General features: G+C 37.9%; 1 protein-coding gene across 5 annotated transcripts in view; it reads right to left on the bottom strand.

Annotated features, from left to right (window-relative positions):
* The window catches only part of By (focal adhesion protein tensin), a 172,951-nt gene that overhangs the window by 109,691 nt on the left and 47,767 nt on the right, over positions 1 to 15,493 (bottom strand). The window lies entirely within an intron of this gene.

Raw genomic sequence — 15,493 nt, 5'->3', positions numbered from 1 at the left:
GGATTAACATCAGTGTCACACTTGACACAAGAAAACAGATAAAAAGGTCTTTAACATCAAAAGGATCTAAATGAATCAGAAATTTGTGGAACAATAACATTATTGCTGACATAACGAACTTTTCGTAGAATAAAACGTCAGCGCGCGTTTGCAATACTACCGCCTCGCAACAAGCTCGTACGATTAATCACATAACAAATCAAGGATCAGCTCCACTTAATCACTGCTCCGAGAATCTCTCGACCGTGCGCGCTTCGCGGCAATTATAATCATTCTCATGTGTGGCTTTTCTGCGGCCGCCAGATGGGAGAAGGCTCTCGAGCGGACGGCCGGTGCATAAATTGAGAAAACAGAACAGCCATTCATTAGGATCGCGTTTATCCCCGGATACGCTGCCGGCGGGAACGCTCGCCTCTATGACTCCGGTACGACAGTCAACCTGTTAACAGTACTTATGCCGGTGCGCAGCACTCTATCAGGGGAGACTTAGTTCGCGAAGTTATGCGCAAATAAGCGCTTGAGGCGCACCGCATCTTCCGCGAAGAAGCGCGGCCGCCGATTACGGACATGCGATGCACGTGGTCCTCCCTCCTCGAGAAATACCTCGTCTTTTCACCCACGTTCGAGCGAATCCCCGCGGAGAAAAAAGCGAATTTGAATACCGAGTTACCGGTATGCTGGCGAGTCGCGCTCCGTGAAGCACGAATGAACAATTGCGTACATACATGCAGATAGTTTGAAAATCTACGTAGGAATGGATTCTCTTAAAGTAAAGGCATTCTACTGTATAGATACGGATTTAAAATACATAATGCTTTAAGGAAGGCTACATAATGGATTCACATTATTCTCTAGAGGAACTCATATTTCACAAAAAGGAGTGAAAGAGAAGATATTTCATCGCAATGTACGAGCGCAGCTTCGTTATGGTCCGCGAAAGACTCGCGAATGCGTGCACTTATACCTACGCACACGCGCGTTTTCTCTCGCGCGGATATTCAGCGAGTTTAATCATCGCACGTGCAACGCAGTAATAAAACGTTTTTTAACGAGTCACGTAATTGAGACGCGAGAAAAACGCGTTGCTCGAAACAGATCCTTGAATGAAATTCGTACCACATCCCGTTGCTGTGTGTTAAGGACATTCTCTTGTTATAATCCCTCTCAAAAGTTCCACGCGCCGGGCGAGAGAGACTGCTGTATGCAGTGCCTCGAGCTATTTACCGAGAGAGATGCAATATTTCGTAATTATCACATTTATTAGCATCGTGAAAAGAAACACACACGCCATGAATTATTATAATATCATATGGACTTCACGCGCGGTCTCGGAAGAAGGATCTTTTTATTGGACATTATATACGTCGCGATACTTTCTTCACTCATTGTCATCGTAAATAACATCACGTGCTTATTCTTTTTATCAATAAAAACGTGCGCTTCTCCTTTGTATCATTATTCGCCGAGTGACAGTGAACTTTCATCTACAGCGTTTAATGAATTTACTCTCTAGCTAATTTATTCTCATATATAATGATAAATTGTGATATTGCACGCACTTTTCGTCGGCATAAAAGTGATTTGTACAATGTGAATAAATGTTACGTACACTTCGGAATAAATTTTTTGGAAATTGTATATACATCTGTTTCAAACATAAATTTATTACATAATATTTTCATTTGCGACTCATATTATTTTCTATTACATTTTATTTAATATATTTATTATATAATATTTATTATATTAGTATATTTAAGAAATACAAGTAAAAATATGAAATAATCTATAATTATTGCTCGTAAGAATTTGTCAAAGACTCGAGAAGATCTATAACATTATTTTTAATTGTAAATTTTATAATTCTGCAAATATTTCCCACGTCACCTTTCTCTCATCGGTTTCAACGAGTTCAATTTCATGAGTTCTCGAAAGTCAAACGCATTATTCGGCGAGTACGTATTAGAAAAGCAATAATCATGGTTGTATTAATTATCAGTTACTCGTGACTATTGCGCAGAAAACATTCCGCAATCCGATCGAAGTGTGCGAGTCGAGATAAAACGGCTATTTAAAACCAATGATCGATCTCCCAGCAGGCATCGATCAACAGCAGTCTTCCAATAGTAATTTAATTATTATAACTTCCTTAATAATAACACATCTAATTCGTTAATTAATTACCGGATATACGGTGCTTTCCGGCAATATCGTAAGAAAATATAAAAAAAGAATAATGACGTAGAGTATAGATGTAATAATATGCACTGCTGTTGAATTTAGTAACGATTATGCATAGATCTTGCTAACTAATTGCCAGATTCATTAATATCCAAGGACCTCTGACTTCATTAAAATAAAGCACCGTCATTGCTCAAACAGATTAAAGATCTAATTGATCTTTAATCTTCGCAAATTGAAAGGAATTGATGGGATCTTATAAACATCATGACTTTGCCCGTCTTCTAAAACTCTCTACGACTTCTGCAGCTTTTAAAATCCCTTAAAGAAGATTTCATCTTCCATCGAGAGAGAGTGTCCTTTTTCCCTTCATCATTGTCTTATCCTTAACAAACTTTATTAACTTGAATATAACTTCAATAACTTTATTTATTTCTTAAATATAATTAGAAATTACATTTTTAATATTTATTTTTCTATGTTATATTAATTTATTTAATTTATAGCTAATTTACCTTACTTTTATGGCGAAATTTAAATGAAACAAAAGCTTATAGAGCTGACTGACATTTCTATAACAACTAAAGTTTTATAATCAGTTTAGTCAGATATTTGCTTTTCCTTGCATTATTTTGTTCGTGATTTAATTAAGCAAGTAGCTTTACTTTGTTTGATAAAACTCGTATATGTCTAAACGAATTATCCATCATGCAACTTAAATTCGCACATGCATTTTTCATTCTATGATTAAGACAAGTTTGCTTGTGCGATACACACGAATGAAATGTACGTAGATGAAACAGTAGGACAAGATTTGGTTTAACAAGCGAGCTGATTTAGGATCACATCACGAATAATCCACTTTGCCGCGAGTGGATTGTGGATAACTATATTTCATAATAGATTCAATGGATCGTGCGATATATCATGTAACGTGTAATTTCAGCATTGCGCATGTTCAATGGGCGTAATATCTATATAACACTGTGCGGTCTAGTGCAATTCGTGATAAATGCATACGACGGGGCCAGTCCGTTTTAATGAGTTCGAAACGAGCCAAATAGTTCTGCGGTACTATAAGCACCTGTTATTTCAATAAATTCAGAGACCTATTACAATCTAAATAAATTGTAGTCAACAGTGCCATTTCCATACGTAATAGCGTAATACGATCAAATGGATAACATTTCTCGTATTACCTAATTGAATTATTATAAGTATAGAAATGTTTATAGATCTATTCTATAGTATTATTTCGCAATAATATATGAGAAATGATGAAATTAACTAGTTAGAAAATAAATCAAAAAGTAGACATGTTAGTAAGATAGAAAATGGGAAAAATAGTCAAATATATTCGAAACATATGTAACTGTGATGTAATGTTATTTAAAAAGTAATATTAAATACGAGATTAAATTATAGCGACGAATTCTAATGTGAAAAAGCAATAATTAATTTCTTGCAACAATAAACTGCGGACACTGCGGTAAATACGTTGATTTATTAAGTCAACGCTCTCAAAGATATAATCTTTGATAAATTCATTATATATTAATATGTATAACTTGTTTCATATAAAGGCATAAATAGAATTCTAAATATATTATATTTATTTCTAAGAAAAAGTCTTTTAAAAAAATTTAAGATAAAGCAAAATAAATTACATTTATTTTAATTAATTCGCTTCTTATTATAACGATCATTTGCTCTCTTACAACTCGCGGTTCTCTGTGAAAAAAGTTCGAGATCAAAGTTCCGCAGTTTTTTATTTTTTTAGTTTAGTGAAACCAGAACCTCAATCTAGAATCTATTTACAGATTTTGCGTCTCTGATCTTACGGAGCTTATGCAGAAAGTCGGCTGCTCACGTAGAGCACGGGTTCAAAGCTCGGGCAAGCGATTCAAGTGGCGTCAAGTGCGCTTTCTCTGTCGCGATATCGCATAGGCCTCGAGCAACGCGAGAGTTCGTTCGAAAGAAAACGAAGAGGAAGAAACGACGAGAGGCGAACGAGAGCTCGAACAGAGCCGGCTTTGTCGGGTCGTGTTCGCGCTCGCGACTCGGAATACTTCGACTTGCATTAACCGCGAAGAAAAGACGAGAACTCGCGGCGTCCTTCCCCTCGATCTCTCCCTACCCCGTTCAGAGATTCAGAGCCTTCTACTTCCCCGATGATTTTATCCTCATGTCGAATGGTCTGGTGGGTGGGCGATATGCAGGAGATACTGACGCGGACTATTATTAGAGTGGCGGATAACCCTAGACATTCTCCAACTTTTCTCTCACTGAAATATATAACTATTTTATCTCTTTTATGAGGTTTGTGTTACGTTGAAGGTAAACATATTTCTATACCGGAAAGTACATATATTGATATTAAAACGTGGCGAAAGGAATCTCTTCATTTAAAGTTGAGAAGGCAGAATAATACACGCGCTACACGCAAAACAAACACCAGGCACGCGCTATTAATCAACCACGACGACAATTCGCATTGGTCTAAGCGATCGCCATCTGATCATACTTGTTCGGCCGTCGCGACTGATCGCGCTGACAAACGGTTCGCCGAGGTGGCCGACTCTCGTGTCGGCGACGAAGCGGCAGCTAGAAGAAAAAAATGAACAAGCGATCGGGACTCATGAAACGAGGCTAACGCTTGCAACGACAAGATCTCCGTTCGCATGGCGGCTCGTGCACAGCAAACGCCTTGTATCGCCATTGGCACGTAATCGCGCGACCGTGTCTTCGTTGGAGCTTAGTTCCTTGAACGCATCTCCGCGATCGCGTTACTACGGAAGCGGCGCGTGTAATGGATAACTACGGCATGAGGATGAAGAAGAAGTTGGGGAATGAGGCGGATCTGCCAGAGCCTGAGCAAAACGCCCTGTTTCAATCCTAAACTTGCTGGGGGATACCATCTAAAATGTTCCTATACATTTTCGTTTTTCGTTATGCGATGCCTTATACACATATTTATAGATTATATATCTTTACTTAATATACCTTACATATCTACAAATAAAATACGTACTAATGTTTCATATTATAATACAATTTCAAATTAAAGCCTTTAATTACATCGAGGACAGAATTAATCCAGATTGCGAGAAAATGAAGATCTGAAGTTATAAAATGATACTTCCTGTATATAATCGCCGCGGACGAAGGAAATAACTTTCAAGGTGAGCGCGGCGACTGTATCGCGAGCATTCACGGCTTAACAAATTGCGGGAGCGTACGGCGAGATGGGCAGAAAAGAATCCGGGATCCGTGCTCGCGGAGCGTGGCGATTTTATATCTGATGGCGCGCTCGTGTCCTGTGAAGCTTCACGAGGTGTGGCGCCGCGCGCTCTGCAGTGGCGCGTGATGATGGGCAGTCGATCGTTGGGACAAGAGGAAACTCGCGGATATATCAACGCTTGTAATTCTCACCCAAGCATCGGTAATTAATTAATTAATATACTTTACATTTTATTACCGTTTAGCCGTTTATTAGACAAGATATCAATTCCCTGCTACTTAATTAACCATCGATTTTGATTTTTTAATCTTCCACACTTGGAAACTTGTTAAACATAACTTGTGCATGCTTCAGATTAAAACCGTTAGTTGAAACTGGTATTCCTAGAATATTATAATTTGTCGATTTGTATGGTCACGGCGCGCGGCGGCGCGTCATCTTTTTGTTTTTACATCATTTTTGTAGCGCGTGTCGTTCAATGCCGATAACACATTCCCGATCGTAACTCTGCCTTTGAGCGGAACGATAACTCACAAAGTCGCCGTACGACCATTGGCATTCCGGACGCGATGTTGCTCGCGTAATAAAAAAAAAGAACAATGGAAGAAAAGAAGAGGAAAGAATCGAGAATAAAGATTCGGACGGCATAACAATGGGAGTAGAGAAGCGGAGATGTAACGAAAGGATAAATAAATCTCTAGATATCCAAGAGCGAGAAAAAGAGAGAAGTAGAGAAAGAGATAATATGATGCATCTCTCGTACCAGTCATCGCACCTTTGCTATGATAATTTCCAATAAGGATTAAAATATGCAGAACTTGAGAAGAAATTAATATCTTGAATGTCTACTTTCTAATTCTACTATTTTTAATGGTTCGATCGAAATGTTTAATTCATCTTGACATTTAATTTTCTAAAATCGTAAGAATATACAATTGTATAGCGTTTTGCTAATGCCTATAAGGGTCTCGCACAAAGTCACATTTCTTTTAAAATATGCTATAGTTACGCCACTGGTCGTATAATTTTGCCACCTCAATAGCTTCAAACTGCCATATCGCAATTTCACCGTGGCCGAATCCTCGATGACATCGAAACCGCGGCGGGCGAAGGACCGAGGGAACGAGAACGAAGGTCGTGGAACGAAGATTAAGAAAGGAGTGGGCACGGCCGCGTGATTGGTAATCCCTTCGGCCGGTAAATCCGGCATGGAAATGGAACAGAACGCGCATTCGAAAAACGATATTCGTTATTCATCGGACGCCCGAGAGCGTGCGTGAGTTCACGCGGGACGACGTGCGTTAGACCCGCGCGATCACGCGCCAATAAATTTCCATTTAGGGCCTCATCACGTTGTTCAACATTTAAGTCCGGGTATTGAGTTTCAAGGCGAATTTCGCGTTACGAGTTTCGGTCACCCGGCAGAAGGTGGCAGAAGGTTTGTCGGACGTTGACGAGGGTGGCTGTTAAAGTCAGCACAAAGGAATTCTGCTCTGGGTGATATTCCTCAGATACGATTAATTTACTTGACCATAATTCATCTTCTACGTTTACTTCGCGTACGATTTTGAAATGTTAATCCTTTATTCATTACACGGTATTGCACGATCAAGCAATAGTCAGTTTAATGAAACTTTATTATTTAATTTTTAAGAGTGACTTGAAAAGACCAAAGCAAAGAACATTAGTTTCAGCTCACCTTTTTAGAAACTTAAGAAAAGTTAATATTAAACCGGAAAAATTAAATTGAGATGAATTTCTTGAAGTTTCTCTTGCGAGAATAAACTGTGAATTTTATTTCATCTCGCTACGATTATACCCATTTATTTAATGGGATGCGAAATAGAAGTTTGCGCGCAACGAAACGTAGTACTTTGTTACAATGCATTTCAGCTCGGTCTCCCGAGGATCACGATTTTCGAGATGCAATCCGGGCGTCACGCGCAGCGGCCGCGCCGGGCTATTGACAATGAACTTGGAGATACCGCTTGGGATAGACGAGAAGTATTTTCGCGATGCATCCAGATTGCGTGGCTGATAATGCGGCCTTGCTGTACTTGGCACACCGCACGGCGAGAGATTATATTGCACGTGCGCCGGACATATAGTGGCGATTCAGCCGGCGCGGCGCGGCGCGGTAAAATGCGCGGGCATGACGAACAGCCGCGACTCTATCTCTCGCGGCGTGCCAACCGGTTTCTTTGCGCAGAAAATTTCGCACAGGATCGCCCGGGATGTCCGTGAATTGAGGTACACGTGCGCCGATGATCGCGCTCGAGCTACCGCGAAGCTCGGCTGAAAACGCTGCGGGAGGATAGATTACATTACATCTCCTCGTACAAGAACGTTCTTCCGGGTTTTTAGCAAAAGCCCCAGCATTTCCTCACACGCGATGCTCAGCGAGATAATCGTAACTTTCTCGTATGCGGAATGCCTACCGCTTATCTATATATTAGAAATAATGCATGTAAGAGATTTTAGATAAAAATATAATTTATCAAATATAATGAAATTTAGTATCAGAAATTTCAGTTATTTCAACGGTTTATTCTTACGCAGGAATCTACCTCAACTAATAAAAAAAAATAGAAAATAATATGCGAGATACTTATGTAAAAGTGATATTTTGTATAGTTCGAATTATAAACTTAATAAAGATATGCACACACACACTCGTTTCTAGATCGAGAAATTAATTATTTCCGTTACAAGATATTAATATATTCAAGGTGAATGAAATGTAAAGCAAGTTACTATTAAATGTGATAAATGGCATGATAACATAACGCATTTCACGTATTACGTTATCGCTTGACCGTAAAGTTCTAATAAATTCATATATTCTTCATTTTAATAATTTCTTATAAACTTATAAAAAATCATATTGAATTAGCAAAGACAATTAATTTACAAACCCTTTTATTATCAATTTACGCAAATCAACCATTCAGTGTCACTCAAATGCGAGATAAACTTTTAACTCTCTTATTTCTATTATCTTAGCTAATACTTTTCTCTCATACCAGAGAAAACAAATCCGATATACGCGTGTGTTTGCCATTTGTCAGGCACGGTCGTGCGCGGTTTTTGCAGCCCTACGACTGAATGAGATATGGACCACTCGAGGAATCTCGCCGTTCTTTTGTGAGGCTTCGGCACATGTCCTTTTCTCAGAACATATGGTAATTTCAGTCCGTTCTTTGTTTGGTGTGTGGCCGAAAATCATAGCCTTAATAAAGAATTTACAAATTCCGATAGTTTTTCGAATATATCAAAAGATAAAGTAAAGTATTTGAAACAAACAGATTTAAATTAAAATAACAAAGAATTCTTAGAATTATTTTAAAAATTTCATATTATTTATGTTGTCAAACTTATATGCTTATATTCAAGAATGTGACATTTTATTTTAAATGCAGCATAATTCTTCGTGTGCTATAGGTAGTATAGAGAGAGAAAGAGAGAGATAGTAGGTACTTTATATATCCTGGCACATATAAATCTTATCATACATATGACAACCACGTGTAAAATGCTAGGGAAAGCAATATCTGACTTCGGTTTAAAATGGCTTGTATGATCCGCATCGAAGCGGAAGGATATTTTTCAGGAACTATCTTATTGGACCATAAATTCCGGACGGATAATAAGACGGTTCAATCCGGCGAAGGAAATCAGAGTATCGCTGGTAATCCATATGCCGTTTATCATCCTTAGATAATCCGCGACGATTTCCGCAGCAACGGCGACGAGTCGCGCTATATGCGCCAGTCGTATTGTTAGAATTTGTTTTCGTGACTCGGAGACTAAATATAGAATACGTTATTATGCGAATATATAGCGCCGCGTTAAAAATGGGTCAGCAAAGTCGCTCTCGGAATGGATCAGCGGGAATATGTCACGGAATGAATTTAACGCGTTTGTCGTGACACCATTGCGGAATACAATTTTACATACGTTCGTAAAATATTGTCGAAATTTTATTCGGGCGCACAGTGCACACATGCGTACGTCCCCGTATGCGTCAGCATCGCCTTTGATTGCCACACGGTCGAAACGCCATAAAGGCGAAAGAACGCCGACCGCTGGTCGAAGACACACGTGTCGACCGTACGGGGCGTGTTATTACTCGGAAACATCATAATCCTATATTTTCAACGCAGATGGACACGCGCACACATGGGTGGAGGAGAGAACGAAGTATAAATCTTTCTGTGGTCCCTTCATTACTGTGACGCTCCCAATGTGCCTGTGGAATTTATTCATAGAATCGGCGGGCCTACGTGGACTTAAACTATTAACAAACATACATAGAGTGGTGTTTTCTTTTATTGTATTTTACGATTATTTTACGAGCCATCAAAATATGTAATTACTATATTTTAATTTCGTCCTTCTTTCAAACCTTATATAGCTTTATGGTTAAATATTGTATGTCATTTACTTATATTATATCATTTATGCGACAAATACCTTTTTTTAGGAAATAAATATTTCCTTTTTGCTTTTATACACTTTTGTTTTTATACACTTTGACGAATAAGAGAGAATACAATTATTTCAGCTGTAAATTTATAATCCCTTTACAATACAAAAAATTTACAATGAAAATTCGATAACATATTTGCAAGCGCATTGAATAATCCAACTTTCTGTTTTGTACAATCCCGTCGTATCTATTTTTATATCAATGATATAGTGGAAAAAATGATGGAAATCCGCTCTTTGTCCCTAGTTAAAACGTATCGAAGCTTTTACGACGAAGTACTGCTTGAAGCAGTACTTTTCGCTGTTAAAGGTAAAAAAACGCTTTACGATTCTACTTTTGTCGCTGATCCCATCTACTAAAAAAGCGATAAGCGCTCCACTCTGTCCCGGTTTTGACATAAAATGTTCAGCAAGTTCCTAACAAACCGCTCGACCGACCAGAAAACAGCTGTTACCGACTAACAGTTTTCGGAAGATTAAAGAAGAAATCGTATCGCTCGTTATCTTCCGCTTGTGCTTTATGGTCAACTGGACGCGTGGATGTTTCGTAATGTACATTTGCCGTAGATTCGACTGCAGATTATCAAAAATATTGCAGAAACAAAGCTTAGTAATTTGACGATACTGCAAATAAATTGAATTTTTAGTCAGTTGAAACAGTAATTTTTTGTTTAAAATGTAATTTTCGATTTTTTATCTATTTCAATATTATACTGCGTACGTTGTGTATTTAATATTAGCAGTATAATTATTATTTGTTATTCAATTCTTATTCCTGATACAATTTTCATGTTTAGAATATAATTAATTTGTTGCAAAGACGATGGTATCACATGCGCAACAACTTGTAATCTCGACACGCACCTGTCGGATTTAGGGTCAATGATGAAATACCTTTCAAGTCATTCATGCCAGAAGCCTTCATACCTCGTTGGCATTCCAAAGAGGCATAAGGGCAGATGTCTACCAGATAATTTACGTAATCCTCCAATCAAGCGTTTTATTGTTCTCAGTAGCTACGGTACATAGAATTAAACACGTACATTTCAAGCTTGCTCTTTTGAATGACGAGAGAGGTCGACAATGTCGACAAACATACTAAAGATTAAACGATTTTAAATTATAGTGCAATTTACCTGATATTTTAATAAAATTGTAGGGAATAAATTGTAGGGAATAAATTGTAGGGAATTATGAATATATTTACATATAGCTTTAATTTTTGTTCATTAAAAACAGAACGGTGGAAAGCAGTCTCAGGCAAAGTTTTGCCTATATAGAACTGAAGTAGTGCGAAAAACATATATCATATAAAGCGTACATCGCCCATGTGTGGACATGAATCCCCGTTTCGCGATCTTTTGCCGTTATGCATACGCGACGGGTTTCTGAACTTGGACGAGCTTAATTACCGCTGATCACCGAGCGGCGCGATAATTGGAACGCACCCGAGGCTAATTATAGAGAATGCACGGGCAAACGAATGCCGGATGGTTTATAATCCTGACTATATCTGTTTCTCGGATGGACACACACGCGCGTGCGGTGCGTCACGCAACTCACAAACACGCGATATTCGTTTAATTCGACCGGCATGTTTTCATCGCGCTAATTCCGGTAATTATGTCATGAATACAATCGTGGCGCCGCGATATGTAAGAACCGCTCTTATCTTCTGGTTATCCAGTTTATGACTATCGTCGAGTTCCAGCGCCGACAGTGAATGATGGGTTATCGCGGGTTACTTTGCGTCGTCGCTTTTTAACTCTGTTTGTATAGTGCGTGAGTTTCAATGGAAACCTTATTTAACAAAAGATCGGAAATATTTTTAAATATTCTTATAACTCTTTAGCTAATTTTAACTTTTTAACTAATTGTATCAATTATTAATTTACTTTAGTATAGTTCTCTGAACTTCCTTATTCGTGCGCTTAATTATTATATGCAATTGTTTGTAAGTAAAAAATAAATAATGGATAGAGATTTTGTAAATTTTGTTACAAAACACCAATACTAGGAAGTATCGCCAATCTATCTCACATGATATTTTAGATACATTCTGATTTGCCGCAAGACATTGCTTCGTAGAATTTGAAGCCATTCATTATTAGAGTGACTTTTGCAGAACTAATCCAACCGGTTAACGGAAGAATTATTAACGTCGGCTGCAAAAAGCTCCCTTATATCTACGCAAAGTCTCTCTTGCCTACTTTCTCCGTTGTTTATCTTGGCAGAATAGAGCGGCGCGGTCGCTTAAAGCATTAGCGTCGGGTGGTTGACCTCAATAATTTAATGCATATTACCGCTGGTTTATGCACAACGCCTTGTTTAGCGGAGATAAAGCGTCGGATTCTAAGAAAGGGCTGACCGAAAGTAAAAAGCGGCTCTTGCGAGCTGTTGCGGTTTTTTTTTCGTAAAAAGTGCACGACGCGCGACATTCGCTTGTATTTTATAACAATGTTAAGCGTAAGCCTTCTCTGTATGACCACGTGATTTGTGGTAAGCATCAAGTAAGCTCCCTAGTAAAATTTTATGCAGGCATATATACAAGACTGAACAAAACCATTGCGTAAAAGTCGGTTGTGAATTCACGTGAATTGATATATTAGCGTCTGTATTTATATTTGAGATCTTGTAAAATTTATGAAATTTATGTATAAAAATAAAAATAAAGAGAGTTATTTCCATGAGTATTAGATACATATGTAGATACCTGAATAAAATCAATTATCAGAATTCCAATCGTTTATTATTTCAATATGTTATCCTAATTATTACTATCATCATTATGCTGCAAATATCTATAAAAATAACATAGCTTTAAAAGCTGTGAGTTTGCACTCTTGACTGTGTCTGATAGCGTGCGGAATACCAAACACGAACAAATTAGACGCGGCGCGCGATCGAGAATCGGATGTAAAGTTACCTAGTCATGTGCCGAGACTGCCGAGATATTACTGCGAATGGCTCGGGGATAAAATTCCGATCGTCGTTACAGCAAAGTCATACAACGTTTCATTGAAGCCACGATGCGAAAATGCCGACGCCGACGGTGAGATCTCTAATTCCCGATTAGAAGTCGCCAGCGCCGTTCTTAATGACTTATCGTTAATTAAATCTACGCTGTTCGATCTTCCCTCCTTTATGCACTCCGCGTAGATTCAGAAACTAGGTTGCACCTTATTTTTTTCGAAACGCTCGGTTGGAGAGTGATTTGATCGTTCAAATTATGCACCATTTATAGAATATATACAAGGTATCTTAAAATCATTAATTTTATCCGCGGGTTTCTTACTAATTTAGAATTGATCTGTTATTAAAGCGTTTTATTATAAAAGTAAACTATCGAATATTTCATCTATCAATTAATTAAATGAAGCTACATCTTGAACGGAAAGGATCTGTTGGTTAACGTTGGTAATTCATTCTTGAGTGAATCACGTATATTTTACTTCATGACTGTTGCATAATTGTAGCAACAAACGGCGCATTTAATGTCAACCTTGGCGATATCTACTCATACGTATGTACGTAGAATATTATCGGCAAGAATACGGCCTCGGTTGTCATATATCATGTACATTCATTCCTTACCTACTACACAATCTGTGCGAAAAAAAGTTTTTCTTCTCCTAAAAAAGATACTTTGTTTCATTTTAATGATACACTAACTATCTCCGTGTTGCTTTTTTCAAATGCGCTACGATCAGTAAGTACCAACGGCAGTAAGATAAAAATTCAAAACGGCGATATGGTGAATTGAATTATATTACATAATTATGTCTTAACCCGAGAAATTTCTTGTAAAACCGCTTAATCATAAATCTTCCAGTTTTTCTGCGGAAGAAAGTACCAATTATCCTCAAGTAATCATCGATATCCCTGTAACAATCTACGACGTTCTTGGACACGTTTCTATGCGCGCAGGAAAACTCGTCAGATAGTAACGGAATGAAATCCTGGGTGGGCGTGGAGGCAGAAGACGTATTTCCACGTTGATGAGATTATAGCGGACATAAATAACGGAATAAGCGGAATAAACTTCCACAACGCGATAGCGATGCGATGAGAACTTTCGAATCTAGATCTTTTCTCTCAAGTCACCTTGCTGTAGCAAACAATTTTTTGCGAACATCCGGAGTCAAGAGTGTTTCATGCATTTTCCATTGCAACATACATAGGTCTATACGTGGATATATCTGCTATTCTGTTCACTCCAGTGCCGTATGGAGAGATTTATAAAATTAGAAAAAATTATGCGTTTATTATTATATCAGATGCAAAATTTACCAAAGATATTATTAAAAATTATAAATTTTCCAAATATCTTCATATTAAAAAACGCTAAGTACTATCCCACAGATTTTTAATTATTTAATTTCTAAGAATTCACAATTTTATCACAAACCTATAAAGCCAATTAAATAAAGATTATTCTAAAAGATTATAAAAGCCAATTATATATACATATATAGAAAGAAAGAGAGAGAGAGAGAGAGAGAGAGAGTTTTTAAAATAATTTTATATATTAATGATATGTCACGAAGATATATTAGGTATTCAATCTACAATCGAGTCTGTCGCGAAATCGTTCGATTCATAAAAGCATATATCGTTTCCGATCCGCTGTTCTCCATTGAGAAATCCTTTCACGTGTACGCACATAGATACGTGTTAGCTTACGTGGACCTCGTGGCTATCGACATACCAATAGCTTCTCAACGAAGCTACGCATTTATCGGTGAATCGTTGCACATTGTTACGTACACACGCGTAAACGCACACACACATTATATGCATAACAGATCTATAGATACTACGAACTTCCATTGTTTCATGCGATACATGGATTTGCTTTTGCATAGCTCGTTATCATACGACCGTGCGTCGCGTCGGAGGAAATGTGAGTCTACCAACAACACGATGTCGTAAGCGACACAGACACTAGTACGACATATAATTCACAATGTAGCTATTCTTATTTTGACATATATATATATATATATATATATAATTAAATTATTGATACAGCTAATAAACAGAGAATGCATTGATAATAAATAGAGAATCTAAGGGATGCTTTTAATTCTCTGATTACAAATTATCCAACTACATATCTTTAAATTGTGTCACGTTGAAATACAGGAATTTATAAATACAAAATAAAACAACATCGCGAAAACTTTCATCTCAATTCTTAGAATTATACACATACGTTTTTGAGATTATTTATTTGACAAATTTATTTGAGATATTTCTGAAGCCATCTATTCGGCACTGATCACGTCAGCATTAATTTAAACCAGGCCACCGGGTTTCTCCGAACCCAACTTTAGGCCTGACGTAATATTAACGGTCACAGGCACCCTCGTAGATCTGTATCGTCCTAGATCTATGTGCCTTCGTCCCAATTGGCTATCTCTATGGGATTTATAGCCGGCGATTCAAACGCAACACGCACCGCCGTACGTCATGATTGTAAGTCAGCGACCGCGTACGTGCCTTCCTACATCGAGTTAGCCACTGTTTACGCAACGCCATAACGTTTGCGTTCCGCGTAATTTCAGCGTCCTATATGCCGAC

This window comes from Temnothorax nylanderi, unplaced genomic scaffold (assembly GCF_030848795.1).
Source record: "Temnothorax nylanderi isolate EJ_2023f unplaced genomic scaffold, tnyl_v1.0 TNYL_tig0119_pilon, whole genome shotgun sequence".
Classification (NCBI taxonomy): domain Eukaryota; kingdom Metazoa; phylum Arthropoda; class Insecta; order Hymenoptera; family Formicidae; genus Temnothorax; species Temnothorax nylanderi.
The sequence above is the reverse complement of the archived record's forward strand: the minus strand, read 5'-3'. Positions and strand labels throughout refer to the sequence as shown.